Source organism: Panicum virgatum, chromosome 3K (genome assembly GCF_016808335.1).
Source record: "Panicum virgatum strain AP13 chromosome 3K, P.virgatum_v5, whole genome shotgun sequence".
In the NCBI taxonomy this organism is placed as follows: domain Eukaryota; kingdom Viridiplantae; phylum Streptophyta; class Magnoliopsida; order Poales; family Poaceae; genus Panicum; species Panicum virgatum.
Window position 1 is genome coordinate 5,053,547 of NC_053138.1, and position 9,304 is coordinate 5,062,850.

Genomic DNA, 9,304 nt, shown 5'->3' on the forward strand with positions numbered 1-9,304 from the left:
AAAAAATTCGCAAGAACTTCCCTTATTTCACGAGCATTATGGAACACACAAACATAACAAGTTCACATCAATAGTATCTATAGAAACAAATGACAAGTGAACTAGCACAATCATAAACATCGGATACAAATAAGCGGTCCACAGCTATCTCATTACAAATAAACATCAGAGATACAAACATCACATATATCTAACCACCCCTAGGGCGTCGGACCCTCTTAGCTCTCTGCTGGGCACGGACATGGCCCTCGGAGTAGGTGAGAACATCCGGAGACCTCACCTGTCGCTCAGGACGCGCAAGGGCTGTGGTGTCTGCTGCTGAGAGATCCCAAGTGGTGCTCCTCCAAGCTGTGAATACCCCAAGACATCGGGGTCACCTTGCGCGGCAGGCTCTTCTGGAGTCAAGCTGTCGAGGTTGTCTAAGGTGAAATCCTCGTTATCTGGTCGAAAGGAGGAAGAAGAAGGTCCGGCCCCCGCATCGGGGTAGAATCCTACGCATAAAATGCGGATGTTAGCGTATGCTCGTGTCTTTCGTCATGACATGTAGAAACCGAAATACGAAACATAAACTAACATGTGTAGACCGATATCTGTGGCTCTGGTACCATCCCTGGATACGGTCCGCCAACTGGTGCTGTCCCTCTAAACATTCCAGTATGGCCGAACGCAGTAGCTGGATCGTATTCTATTTGTGATATTAGTAAATATATAGGAACACTTGATCTAATTTTAAAGAGATATGTACGTTACCTGCCCTTGGGAAGAACTGCGACGTCGGCCCGTGCACGGTCGATGGACACGGGAACGAGGACGAGGCCTGGGACGACCCGTGGCTGTCTTCGTACTGCACACGGCTTCCCAAGTTGTGCACTACCTGACGCAATAGGTCACGCTGCCTCGACCATGCCTCTGTCTGCTCAAACTGGGTCATTGGGGATCCGGCACGTACCCTCGTCAGGTAAGTCGAGCAGTCCGTCTCCATCATGTTGCAAAGGCGAAACTGCATCCATTCAGTAAACGAACAGTTAGAAACACATGAATTATCTAATGAATATATATATATATGCAAATATGATCAAGAGACTCACCGCGCCAGCTAGTGCCTCCACGTGGTGCCGGGCATAGCCATCCTGAGGCCTCGCCTGGTGTGGCTGCGGGTGAGTGTCAACATAAACCAGACGAGCCCGAGTCCGGGGTAAGTACCAGGTGAGGTAAGCCCTAAAGGAGCTGTCTGTGTGTGGTCCTGTTGGATGGACCAAGTGCTCGTCTACCTGTTCCCATTGGTCCACCCACGGCTGCATCTTGGTGAGCCAATCATCAGAGCACGGCAAGCCACTCCTTCACAACCTACAAAAGTGGACCACGAAGAATCATTAGATTCGACACGAATGTATGAGCCAAATTCATTCATAATTACCTGTGGTCCTAGCGACTGACACGCTCCAACACGGTGGGCACCGGAAACTCCTGGCGCTGCCCAAACTGTCTCCTGACTCTATAGGGGCTATATGCCTCAACCGCGATGTCATAAACCAGGACGGCTGTAGTAAGCCACAAACTCGCATTCGCGGAGCAGTGCGAAGATAGGCCTGCTGGTGCACGGGTAGCCACAGCCTCTGGGCTGTAAGGCTCCCAGACAACGTTCTCGGGCGTCAGCATGTCGAGCTCCGAAACAAACTCTGGATATGCGCGTCTAAACTGCGCATGCGCCCAGGACCTCTGCATTCCGAATAAGTAAAATTAAAAGTGCGCTAATGCATCATGTAACAATGAATAATAAAAATAGATTTGTTGCGAACGTACCTGACGCCAGATCCAGATAGTTCCCATATTGGGCCTCTCGTCCTCCTCGTCGCCGTACATGGCCCCGTGGTAAGGCTCGTGGCTGACCATGGGCCGACCAACGGCTAGCCTCTCGTATGACCAAAGCTGTAGCAGCAGGGATAGCGTTCTCATGTGTCTTCATGCAGCCGTCGCAGAGTCCACGGTAAGTGGCTGCAAGTACCGCCTCACCCCAGCTGTAGGGCGGTACGTCCTCGTCCCCATCCGCAATCTCCTGTGCATACGGAAGGAGAATCCTATCGACCGAGTTGCCATGAGTGTTGTTGAACATGATGTAACCAAACAACCAAAGTAGGTACACCTCCAGCGATCTGGTCACACTGTACTCGTCGGCATCCGCAGCCAACAAGGCAGGCTGCATAAACAATTAAGATTAATTAATTCAACTAACAATGGAACATGTGAATTGTAACAATTAAATTTAAATATGGCATGAATACGTACTATAAACTGTAGGAACCAGGCCTTCGAAGGACCTGCTGCTCGCGGGTGCGGTTTGATCGGACCTGCTTCTTTCACGCGGTCAACCAGGGCAAAACGGGCCTCCAGGTCATCCTTCCACGAGGCCGCCACCACACGCGGACCTACAGCCTCCCCGACGATAGGGAGGCCGAGGAGGTAGGTCACGTCCTGCAGCGTAGGAGTCATCTCCCCACACGAGATGTGGAACGTGTGTGTCTACGGCCTCCATCTGTCAACGAGCGCCGTCAGGAGGGATCGGTCGAGCTGAATAGGCCCAACCTCGACAAGACGGCTCAGAGTTAGTAGACCGGCCTCACGTAACCTGCAATAAACAAAATTGTCGAAACAAAGGAATATCGACGAATACATAAGTGATAAACAATAATATTTCATTACATACCTGTCACACCAATCGTGGTGTATAGAGATCGCCTCCCCAGGTGGACGAGGACGTAGCACCTCTAGGGCTCGGTGCTCAACTGCTGCAAAGTAAGACCTGTGGCTCGAGTCGATAACTGGGTCTAGCAAGGAGTCCAACTCCATACCTGCATCAAAAATATATGAGAACACATAGGTACATATATGTTTCATACAAACTGGATACATAGGTACAATAATATTTCATTACATACCTGTAATATTTCATTACTACATATTAGAAATAATGAAATACAATTGTGAATCATGACACCGAATGCCTTCCATGAGCAATTCTCGCGCGATGCTCGTCTGAACGTAGGAGGTGCTCCATCTCTGGGATTTCCGGAAGGACCGACGTCAGCAGCATCGTGAAGTGCATTCTGAGCACACTTCTTGTAGTTGTGACCCAATGCTCCACATTGGCTGCAACGCTTTTGTGCCTTGCTTGCTTCGGACTCGTCCATACCATTCCGAATACGACGTGTCTGATGGCGGCCTTTGCCTTTCTTAGTGGCTGGATCAGGAATAAACATCTTATTCTCATTATCCTGAATGAAAGGCCCCACTATTCCAATCCCGTATACCTCATGTCCCCAGGTGGATACAGCTGCTTCCTTGCTGAAGTAAGGTGAAACAAATACTCCTGGCTGCAACCCAGACTCTGCACATGCCGCAATGAGATGCGAGCATGGCAAATGCAATAACTTAGGCTTCATGCAGGAGCAGAAGGCTTTGCCATCTACTGTAATCAAACTCTCCTGTACCAGCATATCTCTACGGATAACACGACCAGTTCTATCATTGCATAGAACCTCAAATCTATGCTCCATTATACATGTCGATATGACGCGGTGCAGTTTGGCCTTTTCAATCTTCTCTTGCATATATTGTGTCACTCTTGTGCAAAACTGAATTTGGGGGTTGCTGATGTTTATGCTTGCAGCCGTGTAACGCTCTTTGAAATACTTCATGCACCCATACATGATGAACTCAACAATTCCCACAAGAGGAAAGGCACGACAAGAACGCATAACCATATTGAAACACTCTGCATGGTTCGTTGTCTGAATACCATACCGTATTCCATTGGTATCATAAAGGAATGACCATTTCTCCTTAGGTGCACATCGAATCCAGTGTGAAAATGGCTTCTCAATTGAATCCCTAGCCTCTGCAGTCTGACTCGTGCCTGCTCCTGATGCCCTTACCTTCACTAGCTCTGCAGTCAACTGATATTGCATCTGCCATAATGCATTGAATTTTCTCTGTTGATTTTGGGTGCACAACCTCTTAAACAGGTTCTTAAGATCCTTGTTCTTGAAGTGGTCATAGAAGTTTGCACCCATATGCCTAATGCACCATCTGTTTTGGACATCGGGCCACAATGGAGGCGTTGACGCAGTTCCACGTTGCAATTTCAGTATTGATTGCAGCAGACCTGCATGCCTATCACTAATAAGGCACAAATCTGGACGTGCAGCAACAACATGAACCTTCACTCGTTCAAGGAACCAATACCTATTGTCTAAGTTCTCATTCTCAACAAATGCAAATGCGAGCGGAACTATTTGGTTGTTGCAATCTACCCCGATTGCGGTGAGTATCTGACCTTTATACCTTCCAGTCAGAAATGTGCCATCAATGCAGATCACCGGAAGACAACACTGAAATGTTCTAACACAAGCACCTATGCAAAAGAAGGCTCGTTGCATAATTCTTTGCCCCCTAGTCACGGCTGGTACGAGGTATGTGTCATAAAAGCTTCCAGGATTTCTAGCAGCAATCTGGGATAACATACGATGTAGGTTATCATATGATGCCTCGTATGTGTCGAACCGCATCTCGAACACCCTTTGTTTATCCCGTCATGCCTTCAAATAACCCATACATTTGCTTTGCAACAAAGTCGCATGATATATTATGATGCGAGGGAAGAACTTCTGACAGCAAACAAGTGTGCTCTGTCACAATGGAACATTTCCAGTTCGACTTCCATTTTCCCTTGAATGCATGTACTCGCCATGTACATCCATCATTCACACACTTCACCTCATATTCTTTACTGCCAGACTTTACAACTCTGAATTCTCGTTTCAATGATATTGCCCATAGTCTCACAACATCTTTTACGGCTTCAATGTTTGGATATGTTGCACATTGCACTACCTCATTCCCTCTGTACTCACACTCCTGATTTCGTACGTCTTCTGCGACATGACTGCCAAAACCATGCTCCTTCCACTCTTTTGGTAATGAGTACTGCTCGTCATCAGATGAGCCCTCATATTTTTCCTTCTCTATTGCGGTTTGGTCTTCTGACTCCATCTCGTCCACAATGCTATGTATCTTCTCTCCCTCATCAGCAAGGCCCTGTGGTCCCATATTTTGGTTATCTGTATCTTCTGACTCATCTTGCTCAACATAATTGGTCTCTCTTCGAATACTCGGAGTTCCTTGATCTGCACAATGTTGGATTTCATTTTGTGTCTTCTCCCGGATTTGAACAAGAATGGCCAGAGGCCACCCACGCTCTAGAGCTGCTTGCATGTACTTCTGCCAGTCATTAGTGCTGTGTATTATCATCAATTCCCATAAAATCACTTTGTACCTCCCAATTAACAAGAGACTGGACGGTGATCACATGTGTCAACGGATCAACACGGAACCCACGCTGCAGCCACTTACATATGGAACCAAAACTCCTTTCTAGAGGTTTATCTATGGCGCTAGATGTGCACTTAAAGGCAGAAAGATCTACTCCATTTGGCACATACAAAACATTGTAGTCACTATAAAATACTTGAAACTGCATCTTGCTCGACATATCTGTATATCACATAATACTTATCGAGTTATACTCTTTACTTCACTACCTTATTCAATAATCCGTAAAAACTAAGTATGAAATTCAACTACAATGTATAAGTATTTATAACTACGTGATGACACTCAAATTCTATACTGCATATGCCAAATTCTATTCTAAATCATAATTAATTTATAAACATGTCTCTAATAGTACTGCAATTGTAATAATAAATGCGTAGTACTAATTTTCTAAACTAATCTACTACTACGTAACTACAAACTAAAGTATCATTAAACTCCTACTTAAATGGTTCTACTATAGAACTAATTAAATTAAATTACTCACCCCTACTTAAATTACTCCTACTTAAATGGAAAAAATATATAAACTAAATGTACTAACCTGCAGATCACAAGTGCTGAATCCGGCAGGGCTTCGTCGCTTCCCTTCTCCTCACCCTTCTCTTTTTTCTGGATTTTTGGTGGAATTTTCGGGCTCAAATGAGGAAGGGATGTGGGTCGGATGCTTATACAAAGGGTACCCCGGTCGCCCGAGGGGGGCCTACAGGCCCCCCCTGTCGCCCGTGGGGGGGCGACAGGCCCCCTGCCGCGCCCGTGGGCGGGGCCCAGTGGTCGCCCGAGGGGGGGCGACAGATTTTTTTGTCAGGGACCTCGTTGCAAATTTGAAGATAAAAAAATTACACTTAGGGCCTGTCGCCCTATGAGGGGGCGACCGGGGGTATTTTTGAAATTTTTCAAAATGGACATATATTTTTGAAATTTTGATTTTTTTTTTAAATATATATAAAAAAAAGCGCTGGATCGCCGCCGTGGCTGCGGCGCTAGTGTGGGCGTGTGGCATAGCCTGTAGGGAAGGGAAAGGGATGATGCAAGTTGCTAGTGTGGCTGTAGGGACTTTTTTTTTAGGGGCGATGACGCGGAGACATTAGGAAGCACCATAGCTACAGCATCTAACTAGTAGTAAATCATGACGCAGAGCTAAAAATATTGGATAGCACATACTATCTAGTAAGTTGGAAATCCAACCACGAAAAGCACGTGCAGAAGAAACTGAAAAGGTAGATGGACGATGGATTAGAATTCGTTTGATTTTTTCAGTTTAAGTCATAATAAGTCCTGTCATATTGCATATTTACACACCAATTAGAAATATTAATTATAGATTTACTACAAAATTAATTTTATAACTTGTGACTTAATCACAAGATGAATCTATTAAATCTGGCTAGTCAATAATTTGACCACTAATTACTACAGTAACCATCCATTAATTATGTATTAATTATACTTAATAGATTCGTCAAGAACTTTAATTGCAATTTATAAAATTAGTTTTATATTAAATTTGTAGTTAAACATTCGAATCGGTATCTGAATATTCGATGTGATAATAATTTAAAAAATCAAACAAAACCTTAGAAAATACACCCCAGTTTGCTGTCAGAAAGGCAGGCGATGGAGTCCAGCATCTTGCATTCTTGCCGAACGATCATACTCCGTACATGACGCAGACGACGGACATTGGCCAAGTACTAGCTGCCACTGTAAATCTGTCAGAATTGTACGGTCAGTCTGGTCACTGTGGTCCGAGAATTTTTTTTTATCCGAGAAAATCTACCAAGAGACTGGAGTGCATATGCACCCCTGTCAATAGGGAGGGTGAAGTAGAAAAGGAAACCGGTGTGTTTAGATTCTAAAACTTTTTTCAGCATTACAGTTAACTTAAAATGTCTGACCACTAATTAGAAGTATATTAAATGTGGATAACTGACAAAACCCGTTCCATAACCCCAGATGTAATTTCGAGACGAATCTTTTAAATCTAATTGGACTATGATTAGACAATGTCGTGCTACAGTAAACAATTTCTAATGACAGATTAATTAGGCTTAATAAATTCGTCTCATCATTTTCCATCCATCCGTGTAATTAGTTTTATTAATTAGATCACGTTTACTTCTTCTAATCTTCAGTACTACAGTGAATTCTGTCCAAATTTTTACATGGTCTAAACACAAAGGGGAAAACACTTTACGGACATATTCTACCAGCTCTACTACAATCGACACCTGTGGATGCAGGTAGGAACGTCCGTTCAGAGAAAGGGCTACTGTGCTACTGTTTTGTACGTGCGTACTGCTGCTGTTGCTGTACCAAGGCAACTTAAGAACAGTACTGTATCTTTTCAAAAAAAAAAACAGTGCTGTAGACAGAGCAGAGAATTGTCTGAATATCCCCCGTTGCAGAACATTAACTTTTTGCCGGCACGCACAGCTCGGGCCATTTCCCAAAAGCATAAGCGAGAGATCAAGCGTATCCTCCCCCGGCACATTGTGAGGAAGAATCAAGAGCTCTACATGCTAGCAGCAATCAATTTCCAACAGCTTCAAGAATGGAATTGATCACAGGATCATGTAAAACTGCATGCCGCCCTGTCTTGATCTGTACTTGCCGCGCCCCCTCAGCCGAGAGAACATGCATGGTCGCGTACTCGTTACAGTAGGATACACTACTGTACACCACCCCTGCAGACTCATGATAACGCACACCCTGTACCGCCAGCTGCGACCACACACCACGCTTGCTCGGGACGTCGACACCCTGAACCTGAAACCGAAAGATCGGGGTAGGCAGCTGCTGCTCATTGCATTGTATCGATCCACAACGTGATCTGCGAGTGATTAAGGCCAACAGGCGTGCGTGTGAGCCCATCATCACGCTAATGCCTGTGACCAGAGCAGTCACTCTAGGGGGAGCGACTTGGGTGCAATCAGCCCATCTATGTAATCGTGCAAGCAGCTATCGTGGTGCGTCAGATGGCCATCCAACGGTGTTGTGTCTTTTTACACATAAACCCTCCCACCACACCATCTAATTGGCAAAACAAATATACCAAAAACCCCCTAGGAAAATTAATCCCGGCCAATCTCTCGTAATCCCTGCCTATCCCGCTGATCGCTGAATCATCGCGATATCTGGACATCATCGTTTTAGGTGGAGAAGCCGCCGTCCTCCGAACTCGTCGTAGAGGCCGGCGCGCGGCCACAGGCAACTACCATCTCGCCGGCGCACGGCCACCGGCCACTGCCATCTCGCCGACGGCCACCGGGCACTGCCATCTCATGTTCAGATATCGCGCGTGAGCCAATCATGCTAATGCTTGTGACCAGAGCAGTTACTATAGGTCCCATGGTGTTAAAGGATATAATCTAAGAACCAGGCTCTAAAAGAATTGGATTCTAATTTTATATAATTTTAAGATAAAAATGTATGAGCCAAGTTGAAGCGTGAAGAGATTACTAAAGGCACAACGCACGCCTGCACAAGAGTATAGGTCCTGCCCGGCAGCAAGCATGCAGGGTGGTGATCCGTTGCTCGTTGTGTCACTGATTTTCCATACCGTTGGACTGACCGCGACAAGTAATCGCGGCATGCAGATGCGATGCGCACCCAAACCCATGATGCGGCGGCGTCGTGCGGCAGGTGCACACGGCCGATCGAGGTGGCCACCAAACCAACCAAGCCACCCAGAAAAGGGCGTGGCCTAAGCACGCATGATTAGGCCGGGCGGCCGGCGCCGGCGTCGATCCGTCTCCGCAGGCGTCGGCGCTCCGCAACGTCCGCTCATGATGCCGCCTACTAGCTCGCCATGGCCAGGGCGCCGTATCTCCTAGTAGCACTTATCATCACGCTTCCAACTCGCGCCCCCTCCGCCTTTGCTTCCCTTCTACTCCCCTCCCTGCTCCATGGC